Genomic DNA, 23,892 nt, shown 5'->3' with positions numbered 1-23,892 from the left:
CACTTGCTGTGAAGGGTCAAGGACTGCAGCCTTCAGTATGGACTGAGGCTCAATGTCAAGAAGACCTAGATTCTCACCACTGGACCAATTTGGCGGCATCAGGATGGATGACGAAGAGATTGAGAGTGTTCACAGCTTCAGTTTGTTTGGCTCCACAGTCAACACTCTTGGCACCAGCAGTCAGGAAATCAAAAAGCGTATCGTGATGGGAAAGTCTGCTGTTAGGGACCTCTCTAAAGTACTCAGGAGCAACAGTGTCTCTCTGGAGACTAAGGTGCGCCTGATACAGGTCATGGTATTTGTAATCGCTTGTTATGCATCAGAGAGTTGGACAATGACTAGGGAGGACAGAGAAGGAGAGTGGATGCTTTTGAGCTGTGGTGCTGGAGAAGGGTACTGAATGTACCATGGACTGCCAGGAAAACAAACAGATTCATCTTGGAGATGATTAAACCGAGCTACTCCTTGGAGGCAAGGATTCTGGGGCTTCGTCTGACATACTTTGGACATGTTGCCAGGAGGGACAGGTCCTTGGAGAGGGACATCATGCTTGGGAGGGTGGAGGGACAGCGCAGGAGGGGAAGACCCTCTATGAGATGGATTGATTTGGTGACTGGGGTAATCGGGATGGGTGTGTGAGAGGCAGTGCAGTTGGCGCAGGATAGAGCAGGGTTTAGGGCTATTGTGCATAGGGTTGCTATGAGTCGGAAACGACTCGACGGCACATAACAACAACAACAACAACAAATATTTTATCCCTCTGTGTGTGTGTGTTTGCCTGCAAGAATACATGTCAACCCCCACCGTATTATTGGAACAACACTCAAAAATATTGTGCTTTTTTAAAAATTAAAAACTGTAGTATGTATTTTCCTTTTTTTTTAAATTTTTATTGTATTATTTTTACGTGCACCGTCAAATCAGATCTGACTGGTACAGGAGGAGATTGCCCCCTCCTTCTCCAGCAGAGCATCTGGTGGATTTGAACCGCATACCTCTGGGATTGCAGTGCAGCATCTTGCCACTAGGCCACCAGAGCTCCCCTAGTATGTATTTTCCTATGCGGTATAAATGTATATGCACTTGGCTATTAACCAGAAGGTTGAAAGTTCAAGTCTACTAAGAGGCAGCTTGCAAGAAAGACATGGTGAATTATCTTTGAAAAACCAGCCATTGACAACAGTATGGTCTTGTTTCTACTGTGACACACGTGGGGCCACCAGGAGTCAGACGTGACCCAGTGGCAACTTGTTTGCTCATTTGAATTAGTATCTTAAAGGTGAGTTGAAATGCGGAATCTGAGAACCTGTTGGTGAACTTTGTGTATTTTAATGTGTTGTAAAACTCATTGGGCGTTGTACACGTTGGAAGGATCATTTACGTACACACAAGTTTGTAACGTGCATCAGTCACTTGGAAAATACTGGTCTGCCGAATTATGCACATCTTCTAAATGTGGACGCATTCTGTTACAGGTAACATTTCATATCTCCTGCCACTGCTGACTGATGTCAGAAAAGCCTTTGCATTTTGGGATGTTGTCAGACTCACAATGCCCAATACAAGTTTTCCAAAATTCTAACTTAAACTTGATCTTTGGTAACAAATGTTTCCAGTTTTGTTTTTGTTTTTATTTTTTACATGAGGTGAAGTCTCACTTGGACTGTTTGTGAGAAACGTGTGCCAGGTACCTGAGAGTGTATAACTGTAGCTGCTCTGAGAGCTGGCCTTTCCGTGGTGGGAGGGGCTGGCATGGTCACAGTGCAGACCTTTTGTGACTACTTTTCCCCTTGTCTGGTGATGTAGCCCCTCAGTGAGCAGACATGAGCTGGATGGGTTCTTCCTGTTCTGGTACAGAATATTAGTGTTTATTAAATAGCACTAATTGTAGCCTAATGGTAAGAAGGTGTGCTGCATGTAGTTTAAATCCACCAGCTGTTCCACGGGGAGTGGATGGGCAGTTTCCTCCCTTGCGATTAGCTACCTCTGAAAAAGCACCGGAGGGTCAGCAGTGAGTCCGTTCTGACTTGTCAGCACACAACACCAACAAAAAATTAACAAGGTATTAAATTAACGTGGTGTGATTTAATGTAGTAAAGATAAAATGTAAAGGTTTCAGCCCAGAATATTAAAGAGATGTGTGCTCAGGGTGAGATTTAAGGAGTTCAGTAAATTTTCCTGCTTCACTGAGACATTTAGTGAAGTGATTGAATTGTACAGTCACTGGCAGCGCTGTCCTCATCCTTGTTTTAGGCCAACCCTCCCAGCAGGTTCACCCGTCACTGATTCTGCTCCATGACCACAGTGCCATTACATTGAAAAAGGAGTGAGTGATGTCGTATTTGGACATGTGCACCCCTGGAAGTTGAGACCCCCTTGGAGAGAACCAAGCAGGGCTTCCTGGTAGAGGAAGGAGAGATGTGAGCTGGGCAAAGGAGGGACAGGTAAGCCAAGTGAAAAGGTGTGAAATGAATGCACGTGAGGCTGGTGTGTGGTCCTCTAACTTCATCTGATGTTCAGAACAAACAGATTGCTATCCATTGCTGGAGGGAGAACCGGTGAATTGAGAGATGACTCAGCCTTGTTCTTGGTGGGCTGTGTAAAGAATTTTAATAAGTAATTTGGGCAGTTTCTGCTGTATAGAGACTAGAACACAGCCTCTAATATCTGGGAAAACACAGAGGTGCTTATTCTTGTTCTTATTGATTTATTTGCAAGGGTCAGTCTGGATACTAAGGTGCACCTGATCCAGGCCATGGTCTTCTCAGTTGCTTGCTATGCGTATGAGATCTGGACAGTGAATAAGTATGGAAGAAGAATAATTGATCCCTTTGAGTTTTGATGCTGGAGAAGAGTATTGAACATACCATGGACTGCCAAGAGACAAACAAGTCTGTCCTGTAGAGAGTGAAACCACGTTGCTCCTTGGAGGCAAGGATTTTGAAACTCTGTCTTACATACTTTGGGCATTTGGCCAGGAGAAGCCAGTCTTTGAAGGATATCATACTTGGAAAGATAGAGGAGCAATGCAGGAAAGGAAGACCCTGGATGAGATGGACTGACACAGTAATTGTGGCACTGGGGACAGGTATGTCAGAGACAATGAGATTAGCTTAGGATAGGGCAAGATTCAGAGCTGTTGGAGTTTTTTTTTTTACATTTAGCATTTTTATTCCATTTTGTGGCAGATGATTTACATACCTGCCCCCCTTTCTTTAGGTCAGTGTAGTAATTCTCCAATATCAATTGTTTAAAGAGAAGCTTTGGTAAAAAATGGAATGAAACAGGCCAGGGTGGGGGTGGGGGGAAAGTCATTGCTGCTTTTAAAACATCAACGTGTTCACAGTTCTGTTCTCACACATGTCACTCGTGCACACACATAGAAGCATCTGCACTGTCCATGTTTTCAATGTTTCTTGTGGGGAGGCCGGCAGCTGCAGTTGGTCATGCAGGCTCAGTCTCTGAGGTTTGTTCAGCGTCACATTATTCGGAGGCCCTGGGTGGGAGACTCCAAGGTCTTGAAATCCCAAACTGTCATGGCTCCATCGACGCCAGCAGTGCAGAATTTATTACAATCTTGCTTGTCCACCTCATAAATGGACACCTGAGTGATGCTGTTCTGGTGCAGCGTCTCCAAAGCCGTGTTGCGGTCCTCGGTACGGCCTGCTTGTCCATGTGGCTGTGGCACTCCATGGCCAACACGTCGCGCTGGATGCTCTGTTTCAGAATGTCTGGCTTGGAGACGAAGGTCAAGCAGCCACAGTCGTCATACTTGAAAAGCATCGGGCAGCAGTCACGACCAGCGGCCACGACGCTGTTCTCCAACACAAATGACACGCTCAGGAGGGGCAGGAACTCCGTCTAGAGTGGAGACCAGCACTCTTTTTGAGGCCTCGGCTCCGGACACGGGACTGTCGTGGCTGACCCAGGCCAGGCGCCTCTCACTGGTGGAGAAGTTGATGCCGTGGACCCAGCCCCTGGTGCCACTGCCACCAAACTCAGACATCAGCTGGCCAAAAGGTACCTTGCTGCCCCGCAGAGTGTTGGCTGGCATTTCATCCACTTCTCTAATGTAGGCAGACAACACCCTGCACTTGAAGTCCCGGAGCCTGCATCAAGCAGGACGTTGTTGGGATGCCATCCACGCTGAGGACCGTGGAGTGGACAGGCTTCTGAATGTGCTTGCTGACCCACCAGTCGAGTTTTAGGACTCGAAGAAGCAGACAGAGATGAGCCAGGCCCTGCTGCCCACAGCGGACTTGATCTCCAGCAGGGACCACTTCACGAATGTGGCTGCCCGGTGATGCACAGGCCACCAGGGTGGGCTTCCAGATGTCAGCCTTCTGACTCCAGACGTAGACGTGTGGCCTGCCCCGCAGGTGACGATGCGCTCGCTCTTGGGTGCCCAGACAAGGCCTGTGATGTGCCCATCGTGTTCCTTGAGGTCATGAGCTTTCACCCACTGGTTCCTGTTCTTGTAGATGTGGACTTCATGATTATTGGGGCTAAGGACACTCTGAGTGCGATCCCGATTCCAGGCATGGCAGGCGATTGGATCGAGCAAAAACTGATGCAGGGACATTCTTCTTAGTGTTCTCAGAGGACAAAAAGCTGGGATTGGGGCTGTGCGGGCGGGCTCGGAGAGGAGAATTCGTGGACTGTGGTCACTCAACGTGAACAGGCTCTGGTGGGTGCAGGTAGAAGCTGGGGGCTAGGAGGGAGCTCCTCTATTCAAAGCTGTTGTATATAAGGTCACTATGAGTCTCAAGCAACTCAGTGGCACATAACAGCAACAACAGTTATGATTATTTGCAAAAAGATCTGCTAGGATAGGGAGCTGTGCTGGCTTAGTGGGTAAGGAGCTGCACTGCCAACCCGAACGCTGCTCTGAGGGAGAAGGATGAGCAGTCTCTTTTCATGTGATTTACTGCCGCTGAAAACCCACTGGAGGGCCAGTTATGAGTCATTCTGACTCCATGGCAGTGAGGAATAAAGGTAGTTGTAAGAATAGCCGAGATAGTGCCTATTCCAGGGATTGTAAGCAATTCAGATTGGCTGGAATTTAAGAGCCCAAGAGGCTGGAGAGGGAGGCTGCTCAGGAGAAGTCGTGGATTGCCTCGTGATGCTGCTTTGGGTCTTTAGACTGCAATTCTGTCTCGTGTGTTTTCTTCTCTGGAGCTAGAGACCCCCCCTTGTCAGGATCATCCCTGCACGTGAGAGGGTGTTTACAGGGGGACAGGTGAGCAGCGAGGTATATGTGGGGTGCTGGTCCCAGACCTCCTGCCCATTAGTTCTGTGATCATGGACAGTTCTCTGGTCTACTCTGGACTTCAGTTTCCTCTTCTGTAAATAAGAGGAACAGACAAGAGTCTCTAAGGGTTCCTCTGACTCAGATTCACGACAGCATATAAGATTCAAACACTGTAGTGTGTGTGTTTGTGTGTGTGTGCACGCGCTGGGAGTTGGGGCACAAGGTCAGGGCAGGTGAGAGACTGATGTAGACAGACCCCTGTCCTTGGCTCCGACCTGGAACTTTTCTGCTTTTCCAGAGACCCACCGTGGGGAACCCCACAGCGTGGTGATTTCCTCTGTGTTTGTTCTGCAGCTAAGGCAGATGTTTCCTGCAGCTGGCTGCTTAGTCTCCTGCTGTCCCTCAGATGGTCCTATTTTTAGCTCCATTGTTACCGTCCTGGCATCTGGCTGTCAGGGGTGTGTGAACTGCCCCTTGGGCACCAGCCTGTTCTGGGGCCTTGGAGAGGAAGGAGGTATGATTTCCTTACCTTTTGCCAAGCCCCTGCTCAAGCTTCCAGATATCTTATTGGGGAAGTGGGTCACTTCAGGTGGGAATAGAGCAAGATGGGAGGAGGAGGATGCTGTGGAAAGAGCCTGGGATGTGAACTCAGGGGCCTGGCTCTGCTGTAGGTCATGTGGTGAACTGTCTGAGCCTCCATAGTTTCATCCACTAAATGGGAATAGCAGTCTCCTGTGCTTTCTTCAAGCACAAATGAAATAGTGAATGCGCAACTCATTTAAGCAGAGTGACATTTGGAACCTACTGTGACTGTAGGTTCAGCCTCGTCAGGGGCTAGGGTGGACTGTGGGCAGAGGGAGAGGTGAGCGTGTTCTTCTCCACACAATAGAGGGAACAGGCCAGTGACCAGGGCCAGGTGGAGCGCGCTGAGTATGGAGGAGAGCTCAGAGCGCCAGAGATCCTTTGCCTGGGAGGCTTGGAAGGGGAGGGGGCATTTTAGCTGGTCTTGGGTGGATAGGAGAGGAATGTGGAGTGGAGAGGGTGTTCTGGCTGTCAGGTCAGGGCCGCAGAAGTGTGGAGGCGTGGGTGGGTCTGAGGCATCTCTACCAGAATTTCCAGGCAGCCCTTCTCTAGGAGGCCCTGAGCTGGCTGCAGGGGGCTGTGTGTGCATCACTCTGCAGTGTTCCTGCCACCAAGCCCCCAAGTTTGTGGCCAGCACAACAGCTCTGCTCTGGACTGTTTAGCCACTGGAATTTAATGAGACTGATTTTGACAGAGTATTTCTCTGCTAAAATTCTTGAAAACAACTCATTTCATCCTGCCTCCAACCTGAGTCACGGACACACTGAGACTAGAGAGGGCTGGACCAGAGACTAGACGGCGCAGACGTTGCTCCTGGGTCCTTTCTGCGGGTGACTGGGAGCCGGTTTACCTACCTGTCAGGGCTTGTAGAGGGCAAGGTGATGAGATGGAAAGGGGGCCTTGAATGCCAGGTAAGGAAGTTTAGACAGGTATGGCAAGAATGGGGACAGACCCCAGCACCTTGAAATGACGCTTCAGGTCCCTGCACTGTTGGTGGAGGCCGGAAGTAGCATTCTAATATGAGTTCCCGCTGACCTTCTGGAGGCCAGCCCTGGGTCTCAGCCGGATGAGTGTCCTCAGGTCAGGGTTCTGGGTGGGGTCTTGGGAGATTAGGTTTCTGCTGACTTTGACCTACCCAAGTTCTTAACTTCTGGGAGCTGAGGGCAAGAGTATATGTGAGTTCTCTGAACTCTGTGCTCCCAGTGTCTCCTCCCCATCCCTCAGGGCACATGAAGAAGCTTCAGGCTTCTTTTGGAAAAGAGTGATTGCCTGGTTGAGTGGCTGCTTCCCTGGGAATTGATATCTTTCCCAGTTCCTCTCTGAAGGGAACAGCAAGGCAGGCTTCCTCCCATGCAGACCACCACGTCCTGCCTCCCCTGGAGTCCCCTGCTAAGGAAGGGAGTCCCCCTGATGTGATAAGGAGCTTTGGCTCTCCAGCCAGTAGGCTGACAGAGAATCTTATGGTTTCTTTCTGCCTTTCTAGAGCCACTGAGGCCAAGTCTTCATCCATCTACTGTGCGGAACAGACACTTAGCTGCTTGGAATTTTCAGCATCTCTGCAGTGACCCTGGGGAGGGCTGTGCCCCAGCACGGTTTTGCTGCTGCTTTTTTTTTTTTCATGTGCGGCAAGTGGGATGGTGTCTTCTGTGTAATGTGTTCTGGGAACCACTCGGTCCCACTTGTGCTGAGCTCATGGGACACGAGACATTTGACCCAGACCCAGGCCTGCAGGCCTACAGTGCAGCCTAGTTCACCTGCAGAGAAACTGGACATCCTCCTGTAAGATGAGAAAGAAGTATATTCTGCCCTGTTACCTTGTGGTGACTGGTCACTGAGGGTCACACGTAACAATAATGAAATGCATCAGTCAGGATTAGATTTGGCTGCATGTCATAGAAGAAGACAAAGGACAGTGTTTTGTGCAAAATGAAGATGGATTTCTCTCTCCCATCCAAATCCAGAGCTCTGTAGTCCAGGCCTAGGGCTTCACTCCACTTCCTGGATTCCTTGGGGAAACTCCATCTCCACCCTCCCTAGGGTGTGGCTCTGGTCCTCATGGTCCAAGATGGCTGCAGGACATCAGTCATCACATCCGTGTTCCAGGCAGCAGGAACACAGCTAAATCCTGAATTATTGAGCTGCCAGGGCATGAGAATGTCCTCTCAGTGTGACCATGTGGTCAGTGTCTCAGCCCAGGAGAAGTGCACTGCCTCTGCATCTGGGTCCTCTACTACAGACTGCAGGGGTGGACGATGGAGGTGTGATGGGCGTTTTGAACCTGAGGATGCTGTCCAGGATGGGGCAGCAGGGTCTGGCCAAGAGGGACAGAATTTGGAGGGTATTAAGGGACAGCTCTGTGCATGCAGGCTCCTGGGGGCCTTGAGAAGATGAGGCAGGGCTGCCGATGCTGTGACAGTAGACAAGCAAGATTCAGATAGATAAATGTCCACGGAGAAGAGTGAAGCTAGGGTGCCCTCCTCAACTCCAAGAGGACAGGGCAGGCTTGATGGAGATGCAGGGCAGCCTCTCACTGCTGGCCTCCGCCTGCCCCCACTGCCCTGTTGCTTATCTTGGATGCTCTAAGAAGAGGCAGATATATGGGTGTTTACTTGAAATCTCCAAATTGAATTTGTTTTTAGCACTGTCAGTTAAAATAGAAAAATAAAAACCTTTGCTGTTTGAGCAAATTGCACATAGACCCATCTTGGCCTTTGGGCAATTGGGAGGGTTATTAGCTTCCAGCCCTCAGAGCAGTTGAATTCTCTGAGCCTTCAAGGGGGAGACTCAGGAGAAATACACAGAAACTAATACAGAGAGAGCTTTGCTTTTTAATTTGAAATTTTTGTTTAAAGATATTATGATGGAAAAGTTTGAATTTGAAAAGTTTGAAACCTACAGAATAGTTGCTAGGATTATTGAGTGAGAGGTGTGTTCCCAGTTTGCTGTGACTGTGTTCTCTGTCTCTCTCTCCAAAACCTTGTGAAAACTGCCATGAGGCGTTTCACCTCAGACACGTGTGCCTGCAGCTCTAGGCTCTGAGTGATCAGTGTCCCACCTGCAGTGTTTGGTAACCTCTGCTGCTGGACACTTATGGGCCATGCCCAGTGTGAGGGCTTTGTGCACGTATTATATATGTGTGTGTGCATGTGTATGCATGTGTACACACCCATATGTATATCTTTATGTTTATAATAAATACACACATATATATTTGTATGTATATACAGAGAGCTCTGGTGGCCTAGTGGTAGAAACTGTGCAAAAAGTGTGCAGTTCAAATTCACCTGCTGCTCCACAGGAAAAGGATGGGTAACCTTTTCCTGTACGATTTATTGCTTCTGAAAACCTGCTGGAGGGTTAGCTATGCATTGGTTCCAACTCAACACCAGACAGACAACAAATATGTCTCTCTATCTGTCTGTCTGTCTATCTCTCTCTCTCTCTACCTACCTACCTACTTACCTATCATCTATCTGGTATATATGTGTATACAATGTGTATATGTAAAATCAATTCATTGTCATTCAATTGGAACTGACTTGTAACTGAGTCGCCAACAAATTTTCAGAGCCTCTTATTTGCGTGGGAAGAGATTTTTTTTATCTTTCTCCTACAAAGTTTCGAACAGCCTGCCTTTGGGTTGGCAGTGAATTTCCTTACCCACTAGGCCACTAAGCTCCACATGTATACCTATTAGTATATAACTAAACCTATGCTGTCAAGTCCTTTAGGGCTTACAGCAACTCTCCAACAATTTCTGAGGCTGTAAGTATTTTTAAGAGGATAATGCTCAGTTTTCACTCATGGAGCAGGTAGTGGGTTCAGACTGTTATCTTTTGGGTTAGCATGGCAACCTGCAATGCATGGTGCCACCAGAGCCCCTTCAGACTAAAGCACATACACACATGTAAGTGTGTGTGCATATATGTAAAAATCAAATTCGGGGGTGTTGAGTTGGCACTGACCCATGGCTGACTCTCCAGGTGGTTTGCAGAAGTAGTAAATTGCATGGAAGGAGGTTGCCCATCTTGCTCTCAAGGAGTAGCTGGTGGATTCGAACTGCTTGCCTTTAAGTTGACAGTGCAACCCTTTACCCACTAGGCCACCAGAGCTTCCTAAATATGTATGGATATACACAAAATAGCTATCTTTTTAATTGTTCTTTCAGCTATATTAAGGAGCCCATTTTCCTGGCAGATAAAATGAGGCATAGGTGAGAGAAGCAGGTTCTCAAAGGCTGTGCAGGAAAGCAGAAGCTAAGTGCTGATTAAAGCAGAGTCACCCTTCCATCTTTGCCCCTTGTCAGTGCCCTGGACACTCATTTTAGGGACCCCACACCCTACCGATGCATCACATACTTGATCAGCTCTTTCAGACTATGACCTGGCAGATACTAGGAGACTAGCTAACGTGGTTTTGAATGCTTCATCTCTTAACCTGAAGGGTCTCCCTTCATATTGTTTTAAATTGTGGTGAAGTACATATATTGTTATTTTGTGCCATTGATTTGCCTGCAACTCATAGCGAGCCTGTGTGCAGCAGCTCTGAAGCCTGCCCTGTCCTGAGCCAGTCTCATTGATTCTGACACACCAACCCCCATCGTCCCAGTTACTGTTATCAGTCCATCTCATCCAGGGTCTTCCTCTCCTGCACTGTCCAGAGAGTAGGCCATTTAAATAATTTTTAACTGTGCAAGCCAATGATAATAATTACGTTTGCAATCTTGTGCAACCTTCACCATTATCTTTTTCAAAACTTTATCACCCTCAACAGAACTCAGTATCTATTAAGCAAAGGCTCCTGGTTGCCCTCTACCCTAGCCCTTGTAGCTGCCAATCTGCTTTAGTGTTTAGGCATTTGTAGAATAATACAGTATTTGTTCTTTACTGTCTGCCCTATTTCCTAGTTACTGTTGTTTTTAGGTGCTGTCAAGTTGAGTACAACTCATAATGACCCTTTGAACAGCGGAGCTGACCCTGTCCTGTCCTGTGCCATCCTCCTCATCTCTGACACATGGAGCCCATTGCTGCAATCACTGTGTCAGTCCCTCTTATTCGGAGTCTTTTGCTCTTTTATTTGCTTTCCACCTTTCCAAGCATGATTTCCCTTTCCAGGAAATAGCCTCATCTAGCAATATGCCCCAGGTATGTAAGATGAAGCTTTGCCGTCATCGCCTCTGTACCTTTCCCAGGACAAACCTGCTCGTCCTTTTCACGTATCATAGTGTTTTCTAAGTTCATGTAGCAGCATGTGGAGTTTAATTTCCTTGTCTGGTTGAGTTATACTCCATTGTATGAGTGTGTCTAATTGTGTTTGTCTCTTCACTTTTTGATGGATCCTTGGATCATTTCCACATTTTAGCTACCATGATTAATGCCACAGTGAACATTGATATACACAGATTACATGATGTTATTTAAACACAGCCACCTTCAGAGGGAGGCTTTGTTATTGTTCCTATTTCACAGAGGTAACAGACTGTGGCCCAGAAAGGTCTCTTGGCCGTGGTTGCACAGGAGGTGGTGAGTTGTGGAGCTGGGTACAGCGATGCAGCTAGAGGGGTGGACACCAAGGGCAGAGGGAAGGGGAGGACCTCTTCTTTGAACAAATCTAGGGAAGGAAAGGGAAGCTCCAGTGGAGTAGTCAGTAGGAGCTGTGCTGTTGACCCAGAGGTGGTACCTCTGGTGACTGGAATCCACCAGCAGCTCTGAGGAGGAAGAGAGACACTCTTCTCATATGTGACTTAACAGCCTTGGAAGCCCAGCTGTGACTTAGTTCCGACTCCACGGTGATGTGATTATGGATGCCAGTGATCACTAGCATCTCTTCAAGAGTTTGCTAGATGCCTGCATGTCTTCTTTGGTCAAGTCCTTTGGTTCATGTCCTTTGCCCACTTTTGATTGGATTTTTTTTAAAAAAATATTTTTTTATTGATTTTCATATAGTAATACCTTTATAATATGTTTCATTCATATACATTTCCCCCTACTAGTGTATTTACAAAATTTGAATACAAATTTGAATAAAAATGATTGGATTATTTTTTTGTAGTTGAGGTGTTGAATTTTCTATATATTTTAGAGACTGTAATTGATGCCTTTAAGCTGTGGTGTTGGAGAAGAGTACTGAATAACCCATGGGCTGCCAAAAGAACAGATACATCTTGGGAAAAGGGCAGCCAGAGGGCTTCTTGGTAGCAAGGATGGTGAAGCTTGATTCCACATACTTTGTGTCTCTGCTGCTAAAGTTAGCACTCGTCATACATACTTTGAGCATTTGCTAGGAGAGGCATTCCTTGGAAAGGGACATTATCCTTGGAAGCTTGGCGAGTAGGTGAAGGAGAGAAAGACCCCCAATGAGATGGATTGATAGAGGGATCACAGCGAAGGCCTCAAGTGTGTCAGAGATTGTAAGGATGGCACAGAATAGGACAGAGTTCAGGTCTCTTGTTCATAGAGACACTATGAGTCATACTTGACTTTATGGCACTTAACAACAACAGTAACAACAGCAATATTTTCATCCCTGACACCTGACTTTCCCAGCACAATATCTCTATTGGTTTCCCGGCTACTAGCATCAAAAGTGTTGATTGTGAATCCAAGCAAGATGAAATCATTGACAATTTCTACCTCCTCTTTATCAGGATGTTGCCCGTTTGCTCTGTTGTGACGAGTTTTGTTTAACCTATATAAAATGATTGTAGTCTTTGATCCTCTGCAGCAAGTGTTTCAAGTCCTCACTTTCAGCAGGCAAAGTTGTGTCATTTGCATAATGCAGGTTATTAATGATCTTGCTGCCACATTCTTCTTTATAAAGTCCAGCTTCTCGAATCATTTTCTCAGCATACAGATTGAATAGGTATGGAGAAAGGATATCGCCCTGACTCACACTTTTCCTAATTTTAAACCATGCTGTATTCACTTGCTCTGTTCATTGTTACTTCTTGATCTACGTCTAGATTTTGCATGAACACAGAAAAAAATGGGAAAGTCTGCTGTCAGTTGTTATGTGCCATCGAGTCACCTGTGACTCATAGCAACCCTGTGTACAATAGCTCTGAACACTGGTCTATCTTGAGCCAATTTCATTGTCTCTGATACACCCACCCCTATTGCCCGGTCACTGAGTCAATCCATCTCATCCAAGGTCTTCTTCTCTTAAACTTTTTCTCGATCCTTCCAAGCATGATGTTCCTCTCCAAGGACTGGTCTCTTCTGGTAACATGTGCAAAGTATGTGAGACAAAACTTCAAAATCCTTGCCTTCAAGGAGCAGCTTGGTTTCACCCTCTTTAGGATGGACCTGTTTGTTCTCTTAGCAGTCCATGGTATATTCAATACTCTTCTCCAATAATGCTAATATATATACCTTTTGCATGTTTAAAAATTGCTATTTCTTGTATGTTTCTTTAATAACTAACAATTTTGAACATTTCTATGTGTGCTTTTCTGTTCCTTCCATTACAGAAATAACCTTAAATGGTCAGAAAAGGAGAAGAGCCTCAGTGAGATGGACGGACACAGTGGTTGGGATAATGGACTTAAGCACAGCGGGGATTAGGAGGGTGGGGTTCTGTTCTCTTGCCCATGGGGTCAGTACAATTCTGGAGGCTTCTCCAAGTGTGTCTCTGTTCTGTTCTTTTTAGAATTTAAAAGTCCTAAAAAGTTTAGGTTGGAATTTAGATTGGGCTTAAGACTCACTCTGCTGGAGAAAGATATTGTTCGTAGGAAAGAAGAGGGTCAGTGTAAAAGAGAAAGACCCTCAATGAGATTGATACAGCACCTGCCAAAATGGGGTCAAGTGTGTCAGAGATTGTAAGGATGGCACAGGATCAGTCATGGCCCTTTTCTATTGTACAACAGTATTTGGAAACAGAAGCCACCTCTTTTGTTGAGTTTTGTTATATTGTTGTTAAATGTTGTTGATTTGGCTTTTAGTTGATTTTAGTTTTTTAGTATTATAACAACCCTATGATAGATGGTGAAGAGATTTAGATTGCTAACAACTTTATTTTGCTTGGCTCCACAATCAACACTCTTGGTACCGGCAGCCAGGAAGTTAAAAGACAAATTTCATTGGGAAAGCCTGCTGTCAGAAATGTCTGCAAAGAACTGATGAGCAATGATGTCAGTCTGGAGACTAAGGTGTGCCTGATCCTTTGCAATTACTTGCTATGCATCAGAGAGCTGGACAATGACTAGGGATGATAGAAGGAGAATTGATGCCTTTGAGCTGTGGTGTTGGAGAAGAGTATTGAATATACCATGGACTGCTGGGAGAGCAAACAGGTTTGTCCTGAAGAGGGTGAAGCTGGACTGCTCCTTGGAGTCAAGGATTCTGAAGCTTCATCTGACATACTTTGGGCATGTTGCAAGGAGGGATCAGTCCTTGGAGAGGGACATCATGCTTGGGAGGGACAGCGTAGGAGAGGAAGACCCTCTATGAGATGGATTGATTCAGTGACTGGGGTAATGGGGGTGTGTGTGTCAGAGACCATAAGATTGGCACAGAATAGAGCAGGGTTTAGGGCTGTTGTACATAGGGTTGCTATGAGTCACAAGCGATTTGATGGCACATAAAAACAACAACAATGTGGGGGTGTGGCCGCCCCGCGCTCCGCCCCGCGTCCCTCCTCCGAGCACTGCTCTCGGCCGGGTGGTCACTGTCCGATTCTTCTCCTGCTCACAACTCGCACTACGCCTGCTCCTCCTCCGGCGTCCAGCACCATGGCCAACAGTGAGCGCACCTTCATCGCCATCAAGCCGGACGGCGTGCAGTGTGGCCTGGTGGGCGAGATCATCAAGCGCTTTGAGCAGAAAGGATTCCGCCTTGTGGCCATGAAGCTCCTTCAGGCCTCCGAGGAGCATCTGAAGCAGCCTACATTGACCTGAAAGACCGCCCATTCTTCCCGGGGCTGGTGAAGTACATGAACTCGGGACCAATTGTGGCCATGGTCTGGGAGGGGCTGAATGTGGTGAAGACTGGGCGAGTGATGCTTGGAGAGACCAACCCAGCAGATTCTAAACCAGGCACTATTCGTGGGGACTTCTGTATTCAAGTTGGCAGGAACATCATCCACGGCAGTGATTCAGTAAAAAGTGCCGAGAAAGAAATCAGTCTGTGGTTTAAGCCAGAGGAATTGGTTGACTACAAGCCTTGTGCCCATGACTGGATCTATGAATAAGAGGTGGACGACAGAAGCATCCTCCTGGTTTGAGACTGCTCCATGTGCTCCTGTACACAGGTCTTCATTCCAAGCTTGGAAATGGGAGGGCTGAGGATCCTTTTCTAAAGCACATCTACCAATAAAGCCTTTGGAAACTGGAAAAAACAAAACAAAACAAAAGCAACAACAACAACAACAACAATGTGTAACAGATCTAAACATTGCCCAATCCTGCTGCATCCTCCTAATCTCTTTGTGCTGAAGCCCATTGTTGCAGTCACTGTGTCTGTTCATCTTGTTGAGGATTTTCCTTTCTTTCTTTTTTTATTTTATTTTATTATTTTTGTGTGCTGGTACAGGAGGAGATTGTCCCTCCTTACCCGGCAGAGCATCTGGTGGATTCGAACCATTCGCCTCTGGGATTGTAGTTGCAGCTCCTTGCCACTAGGCTACCAGAGCTCCCCTGGATTTTCCTTTCTTTCACTGATGCTCTATTCCTCCACACATGATGGGCTTGTCTATGGAAATAGCCCCATCTGATAACATGCCCAAAGTATGTGAGATGAAGTCTTACCCATTTTTGTTTCTAAGGAACACTGATTGTACTTCTTCCAAAACTATTGGTTTTTTTTGACAGTTCATGGCACAGTCGCTCTTCTTTACCAATGCCACACTTCAAAGGTACTGTTTCTTTGTGGAGATTGCCCCTCCTTCTCCAGTACAGCATCTGGTGAATTTGAACCGCCTGCCTCTAGGATTGCAGTGCAGCTTCTTGCCACTAGGCCACCAGAGCTCCCTTTTGTGGATCTTTATTGACTGTCCAGCTTTGTTTCCAAATTGTTGTTGTTATTATGTGCTATTGAATCCACTACAACTCATAACAACTCTAATGAAGAATAGATCAGAACCTTGTCATACAACCCACCATCCTTGTAACCTCCCCTGTACTCAAGCCTCTTGTTACAGTCACAGTGTCGGTCCATCTTGTTGAAGGGATTCCTCTCTTCCTTTATTTTCCCCACTATGACGTCTTTTTCCAAGGACTGATCCCTCCTGACAGCATGTCCAAAGTAAGCAAGACAGAGTTTTACCACCCTTGCCTCTGAGGAATACCAGGTTACACTTTCACCAGACAGACTTGTTTGTCCTTTTGGTAGTCCAGAGGATATTCAGTATTCTCTAACAACATAATTCAGGATTTAGATTCTTCTGTCACTTTTACTCATTGTCCAGCTTTCAGATACATAGGAACCACTTTCAAACACTGTGTCTTGGATCATGCATACCTAAGTCTTTAAACTGGCGTCATTGCTAGTTAGCACTTTGGTGAAGACTTTGAAAGCAGATTTCCCTAGTGGAACATGTCTTTTGCTTCCTTAACTGCTACTTCCATCGGCTTAAGCATATCAGAGATTGTGAGGTTGGTGCAGGATAGAGCAAGGTTCAGATCGGTTGTTCATAGTATCACTGTGAGTCATCACAGTTTGATCACAACACAACACAACACAACACCAACAATAATGCTACCATGCATGGATGTCGATTGTGAATCCAAGGAAGATGAAATCATTGATAATTTAATCCTTTCTCCATCTGTCATGATATTGCCTATTGGTCAAATGGTGAAGATTTTTGTTTTCTTGATATTGAGATTTGATACAGATTGAAAGCTGTAGTGTTTGATCATCTCCAGTAAATGCCTCCAGTCATCATCACTTTCTGTAAGTAAGGTGTGTCATCTGCATAACACAGATTGCTGATGAGTCTTCCTCTAATCCTTATGCTACATTTTTCTTTTCATAGCCCAACTTCTTGTGATTTGATTCTTGTGTGATTTGCTCACTAGACAGATTGAATAAGTATGAGAAAGGCTACGGTCCTTTTTCTGATTTTAAATCATGCTGGTCTGTTGCCTTCTTGTGATTAGACAATTGCTTCTTGGCCCTGAATGAGTTTCATAGGAGCACAATTAAAGTGTTTTGGGATGCCCATTCTTTTCAATGTTAGCCAGAATTTGTTATGATCCAAGCAGTAATATGCCTTTTTATAGTCATAGTACACAAGTAAACATCTTTCTAGTATTCTTTTCCTTTCAGCTAAGGTCCATCAGACATCAGAAATGGTATCCTTTGTGCCATGGCCTCTTCTAAATCCAGCTTGCATTTCTGGAAGTTCCCTGTCTGCGTACTGTGCAGCCATTTTTGAATGATCTTTAAGAAGATATTCCTTACTTGTTAGATTAATGATACTGTTTGATAATTTTGACACTGTTGGATCATTTTTTTTTTTAAATTGGAAAATATGGATGTCTTCCTGTTGGTTGTCCAGGTAGATGTCTTCCAGATTTCTTGGCATAGGCTGGTGACCACAGTGACTTTGCATATTCTTTTCATCTTCTTTTGATGCGTCCAGCATCATTCAAGATTTTGCCCTTCAGTGTTGCAACTGGGGGCTTGAATTTATTCTTTGATTCTTTTGGTTTGAGAAATGCCGAGTGTGTTCTTCCCTTTGGGCTTTCTAACTCCAGCTCTTTGTACATATCGTTGTAATAGTTTGCCTTGTCTTTTTGAGCTGCCTTTTCAAATCTTCTGTTCACCTCTCTTACTTCAGCATTGCTTCCGTGGCCTCTCTACATCCTGGTAGAGGAGCTCTGAAACTTGTTCCCACATAGGATCATGTAAGTGCAGAGCTTAAGACTTCAGTGTGTGTTTCAGGGAGATGTAATTCAAAACATTTGCCATCTGTGTGCATCTTCAAATCTTTTGCCAGGTTTGTTTTTTTTTTTAATCATTATTTGCCGACTGAATATTGACGTCTAAGAGTCAGTATCTCATCTCTCCCCACATCCCCCCCCCCAACACCCCAGTCAATAGTGTATGTAAAGAGTATTGCTGTCAGAGTCCCAGTGCAGAGGCCAGTGGCCTCCTTGGGACCCTGTGGCTTTTGATTGTGTAAACACCTATATCGAGGCCCACCCAGTGGGACATGCTGTTCTGCTGGTACAATTATACACTAGAATAATGTCCTGTAGCACATATTTTTATGTGCTCACAACAGGATCTTTCTCACTTTCATCAGCTTGAAGTCTTGGTTCTTGAGGAAGAATCCTGGATTCCTGGTCCGTCTTGTGACAATTTCCCTAGAACTTAGGGCACACAGTTTTCCCGTCTCTGGCTCTCTTTTTCCTCAAAGGGGTGAGCCGGGCAACCTCAAGTGTGTGGCTAGCCCTGGATTGCTGCCCTTGATGCCTGGGCTTGCGCACACGTGTGTGTGTTTATATGTGTGTGTGTGTGTGTGTGTGTGTGTGTGTGTGTGTGTGTCTCTGTCTGTCTGTCTGTCTTGCTGGCAGTGGTTAGCCCTCAGCACAACCTGGTCTGCAGTGACAGCTGTTTGTGGAAGTTCCTGAGGTCCTTACCTTCCTCAAGATGTGGAGACATGGGGTTTTGCATGAGCGTCTGGGACCTACCTGGTGGGCAGAGGTAACAGAGAAGGGAACAGGGCAGGGTATTGGTGGGGCTCAGTAGCAGATGTCTAGTGCTTTGCCTCTATTCCAAGAGCCGGATTCAGCTCCGGAAATGCTGCCATTCTTTCCAAGCCCACAGGCTATGGCCACAGCTGATATACCACAGCAAGCATGCTGAAGGTGGGGATCTGTAAGCTTTGGATTAAAGATGGGAAAACTGAGGCCAGAATGGTGACAGTTCATCTATAAGATCCCCATGAAACAAAGTAGATGTGGGCCGTGAGGTATTTAGTGTTGAGACCTAGGAAGCAGATTGTTCCTGCCCCAGGACCTGAGAGTAGCCAGTTCCAGTTCTCATGGACTTGGTGAGGGGGCCACGTCCTGGCAGCTTAGGGCCCCCACCCAGGTGGACTTTCAGCTGCAGCACCTGGCAGTTGTTTGATGTGTTGGAATGAATGCTCCCATTGTTGAAGTTGGAGGTTTCTTTGAGAAATGAGACGACCCCCTCTCTGTAGAGAATTCTCTATGCAGCTTGTCTCTGGGAACTGACAGGGGGCATGTCTGTGTCCTGGATTTTCTCAGATGCCATCATAAATGCAGCCTCCAGGTGAAGCCGCAGTCTGTGATGTCTAATCGATGCCTTAGAGCTTCTGTTGGTAGAGTTGAGTGTAGTGTTCCTTTCTCTCCACTGAAGTAAAAATCAAAGGACACCAGAGTCTACCTTTAAAGACGTAGGGTGGGTTACCCTGGCAGAGAGCAGAGTGGTGGTGAGGTCTAAGACTCCCAGGTCCTTGGGGGCCGTGCAGGTCAGAGGGACAGGGTGTGTGTGAGGTGCTCTTGCTGTGAAGAGGCAAGAAGGCAAACTGACCGGGAGCAGTTAGCATTTGCTGCCCCCCAGAGGTCAGCTGTACTTGTCTTTTAAGAAAGACTCACATTTATGAGACTTTCTGGGGTGGTATGACATTCATAAAGCATCATGCTGGCTGCTTAGGAGTTGCTTTAAAGGGTTAATAAGTAAGCGGAGGGGAAGGTGGAAGTGCCTGTGTTTGATGGCAAATGTTCTTCCTTTAAAGCTGGAGTTTCCTTTTCTTTTTTGTGTACCAACAATGCCTTCCCAGGATGAGAAGTAAAGCATATGAGATTATATAGGAAAGAAATGTTGTTGTTGTTAGGTGCCATTGAGTTGACTATGACTCATGGGGACCCCTATGAACAAGAGCTGAAACTTGCCATACTCAGCATGGTCCACACAATCTCCAGCATGCTCAAGTCCATTGTCATAGTCCCTGTGTCAACCCGTCTTGTTGAGGGTCTTCTCTCTTTTTCTGACCCTCCACCTTTGATACCTCCTGACAACATGCCTGAAGTATGTGAGATAGTTTCATCACCCACCTCTAAGGAACACTCTGCATTTCCTGCAGGTCACACTGGTTTGTCCTGTAGATAGTTTTTGGGATGCTCAACACTCTTTGCCAACATCCCATTTCAAAGACCTCAGTTCTTTGGTCTTCCTTATTCCTTGAACTACTTTTATTTTCTTTTTAAATACATTTATTCTACTGAGAGTTTCCATAATACTAAAAAATTGAGATTGATAAGAATCTTTTCTGACTCAAACGGTTTTTACTTTGTTGCTGTTCTGAAGGTTGGGCTCATAGGAAGAAGCAGCCTGGAAACCAGGTTCTGTAAAGATGACAGCCAATCCCTGGAGCTGTGAAGGCTGGATGAGCACTGAGATAAAGCTTTAAACCTTAAACCCACTCAGAACCAAGAAGGAACAACTCAGGAAAGGAGAGTTAGGAGTGGTTATGCAATCGGGAGGTAAAATCAGTGCCGTGAAGTGGTGCTTGTGAGGAACTGTTGAATTGGTATATTTTGCTGTGTACCTAACAACAAATGGGATTGTTATAGTTGTTACGTCCCATTGAGTTGGAGCTGACTTGGAGCTCACCATTTATTGGGTTTTCAGAGGCTGTAAATTGCACAGGAGGAGAGTGCACCTCTTTCTCCACTGGAGAAAGGATTCAAACCACCCGCCTTTGGGTTGGCAACATGACTCCTTACTCATGATGCCATCGCAGTTCCCTAATATGGGATTACTTGTGCTATTTTAAAAACAACCACAGCCAGCAGAGCCCTCTGGAGCAGTTCTGCTCTTCACACACAGGATTGCCTCAGTTGAATTGACATGATGGCAGCAACAGCAGTCTAGTGAGATGGGAGAGTGTGTTCTTGGTAACAAGCTGACCCATGAGACGAAGTAAATTGAAATTTCATTTTTAAAGATACGTCTGTGATGAAGTGGCTGTTGCCGAATAAAAACATTAAATGGGATACGCCTATGACAGTGCACGTGGAGACCAGGCCAGGCATTCAGCCCTTCGGAATGCTTTGTTTTCGGGGTTCCTAGGTACTTGGATCTACAACCAATGCCCATGGTTTCCACAGTCAGGAAATCAATCAAAAGATGTGCTGCATTAGGTAAGTCTGCTGTCAAGGACTTCTTCAAAATACTAAGGAACAATGATGTCAGTTTAAAGACTAAGGTGAATCTGGTTCAGGCCACAATATTTCAATCACTTGCTCAGTACACTGAGAGCTAGATAATGAATAAGGGTGACAGAAGAAGAATAGATGCCTTTGAGTTGGGGTGTTGGAGAAGAGTACTGTATGTCCTGTGGGCTGCCAGAACAGATATATCTTAGAGTTCAGCCAGAATACCCCATAGAGACAAGAATAACGATGCTTCATCTCACATGCTTTGGGCATATGGGTAGGAGAGACTGTTCCTTGGAGAAGGACATCGTAGTAATTGGATAATTGGAAAATTGCGCCTGCAGAAGAGAGGAAGACCTCAACAAGGTGAATTTATCGAGTGATTGCAACAGTCGACTCAAGTATGTCAGCGATGATGGCACAGGGTAGCACGAAGTTCACATCTGTTGTTCATAGGGTCATACTTGACTCGATGGCAACCAGCAACAACAATGTTGAAAAGTCTAAGTTGCAGATGGAATCACAGCTTCCTTGTAATTCTCTCTATAAGGCCAGATCAGTTTCTCTAAGATCACCAGAAATTTCCACATTTGTGACGTTAAACTCAATGAGTGAGCACTCAGATTCCACTGTTTGAGGGACTGTGACTCAGGGTTGCCTGACAGTTGACCAGTTTCCATCTACAGGCATCTGTGGGCCGGAACAGAGGAGCATGCGTGGTCCAGCATGGGCCTGATTGCTGCTGTTTGCAAGGGCTCCATGACTGTACTGGGCAGCCTTCAATTGTAATGAAGGGAGGAAGCTGATTGCCCTTAGGCTTGAGGGAAATAAAGCGTAGTTACTTATGCCACCCCCCCCCCCAAGTTTACACACTTACCCTTTTACCCTAACTCTCCCTTCCAGCCACAGAATCTCCATAGCAGAGGTTTGAGGGGACCCTCTTCACACCCCTGTCCTTGGTGAGCACCGTCCTATGGTAGTAGACAGCAGAGGGTGGCCAAGAAAACTAATTTAGATGCCAGATCCACGTGAAGCTGGAAAGGGCACTGAGACTATCCCATCCCACAAGTCATTTAGCCTCAGGGGACACTGAAACTCAGAGAGGGGAAGGAGGTGCCTGAGGCCCCATAGCAAGTAGTCAGCAGTCAAGGCCCTTCATTGGGCTTTGGGTGGAGTTGAGTGAGAAGTGAAGAATGAGGGGCCAGGAACCTGGGGCTGGGGCTGTACTTCCCCAGACACTTTGGAGGAGGCTCAGCTTTCAAAGCATTGCCACCCCTCCCTGACTCCTCCTGGTCTTTTGTGTCCCTGGAGCCTGCAGCTGTGCACATCTGTATTGTCTTACAGGACACCAGCTGGGGCTTGTCATCGCCTGTGCAGCCAGAGGGGCAGAGCGAGGGGCAAGGCGGCTGGAGCTGTGGCTGTGGGGACAGAAGAGGGAGGAGAGGCTGAGGTGTCAGGCCCAGCCCAGCCCCTTGAGGGCGAGACCCAGGCTAGCCGTGGTCTGGCAGCTGTGGCCAGCTGTTGTATCCTGCAGGCTCTTCCCATGTTGTATTCATCACTCTTTCTCATGGGGGAGCCTGGTTTTTGGCCCAGGATGCTGGGAGGGGTCTGGGAAACTAGGGGCAGGGGCGGCCATTTGGGGCCTACACAGGCAGGCAAAGTAGAGGGAAGAAAAGTCCACCTCTTTTGGCTCTTGTGAGTCCACTGGGGAGCCCCCTCCCCGTGAAGCCACCTGTATTTCTGTTTGGGAACACACAGGTGCACCATTTCCACCTTCAGCCAAAAAAGAGAAATTGGACGGGTGTGGAGAGCCGTGGGGACCGGACCTGGTAAGCACAAAGTTCGTGTTAGCAGACCTCTGGCCAGCAGCTGGGGGTTCCCAGGGGTGTCAGGGCGGGCGGGGGGAGGAGGCCCTTTCAGGGATGAGGTGGGGTGGGGATTTGGAAGGTTCTGGCTGGGGGTGTCCAGGACAGGAGCTGGCTTAGGACAGGGCACCTTTAGGCCAGGAGCTTGGATGTAGGGAGGAGACTTGATTGTGGTGTCCACTTTCAGAGGTGCTCCTGCTAGCCATGTGAGAGTACGAGGGTGTGAACTGTTGACCTCTGAAAGTCCCCACCGATGTGCAGCTTCTGTGCCTGCCTGATAGTTGCTGTGTTTTTGGATGCGTTTCAGTGGGGTGGAGCAAGTGTGCCGGTGAAGTTTAGGGGTCAGATATGGAAGATTGCTCTCTTTCCCTGTTTCTGGACCATCTATCCTGAATGGGGCTAGACGCTGCTAGGTTTCCAGAAAGATCTGTGTGCCTTTGTCTCCTGTGCCTATCACCCTCAGCTTGGGGTCTGTGTGGAATTCTTGTTGATTCCCTTCTTAGCAGCCCCAGCCCTTGGACCCTGAGCCATGCCTCCCCAGACCCTTCGCCAGCTTTTCACACGAATTCTGGCCTCTTCCCCAGCCATTCTTTTAGTTGTTTTAATAGATTTTAACTTTATTGCACAAAGTTCATAGGAGGGGGGAAAACTCAGAAAACAGAGGGACACAATAAAAACTTTCTAGAATTTTCTCACTTGGAAATAGCTTACATGAACATCTTGACCCTCCAGATCCTTCTCTGAATACACACTGATGAATTCAAATGAGATTGGAGCACGTGTGTACTTTGCAGCCTGTTTCTTCCATCCAGTGCCCGTCAACCAGGGGTGACTGGTTAATAAGGTTAGTTCTAGGGGTTTATGGGTGAGGAGATGGGCTGCCAGCTCAAAGGCAGACAGGCAGAATCTTTCAGCTGCTGCTTTGGAGAAAGATTTGCAGTCTCCTTCCGTGTGATTTACGGCCTCTGAAAAGCTGCTGGAGCATTCCCTGTGTGTTGATCTGACCCGAAAGCCATGTATTGGTAGATAGTTAAGGTAAGCGCATGCTCAGGGCATTGACAAGACGA

General features: G+C 46.7%; 2 pseudogenes across 1 annotated transcript; one reads left to right on the top strand and one right to left on the bottom strand.

The window, feature by feature from the left end:
• Positions 1 to 3,478: 3,478 nt before the first annotated feature.
• On the bottom strand, positions 3,479 to 4,542 carry LOC102861041 (annotated as a pseudogene).
• A 10,018-nt stretch (positions 4,543 to 14,560) lies between these two features.
• On the top strand, positions 14,561 to 15,166 carry LOC102860639 (annotated as a pseudogene). The gene has a single exon (XR_438909.1). The product of XR_438909.1 is annotated as an NME/NM23 nucleoside diphosphate kinase 2 pseudogene (transcript).
• Positions 15,167 to 23,892: the final 8,726 nt, after the last annotated feature.

This window comes from Elephantulus edwardii, unplaced genomic scaffold (assembly GCF_000299155.1).
Source record: "Elephantulus edwardii isolate Elephantulus edwardi_28Jun2011 unplaced genomic scaffold, EleEdw1.0 scaffold00074, whole genome shotgun sequence".
Taxonomy (NCBI): Eukaryota; Metazoa; Chordata; class Mammalia; order Macroscelidea; family Macroscelididae; genus Elephantulus; species Elephantulus edwardii.
This window is presented reverse-complemented; position numbering and strand designations above follow the sequence as displayed.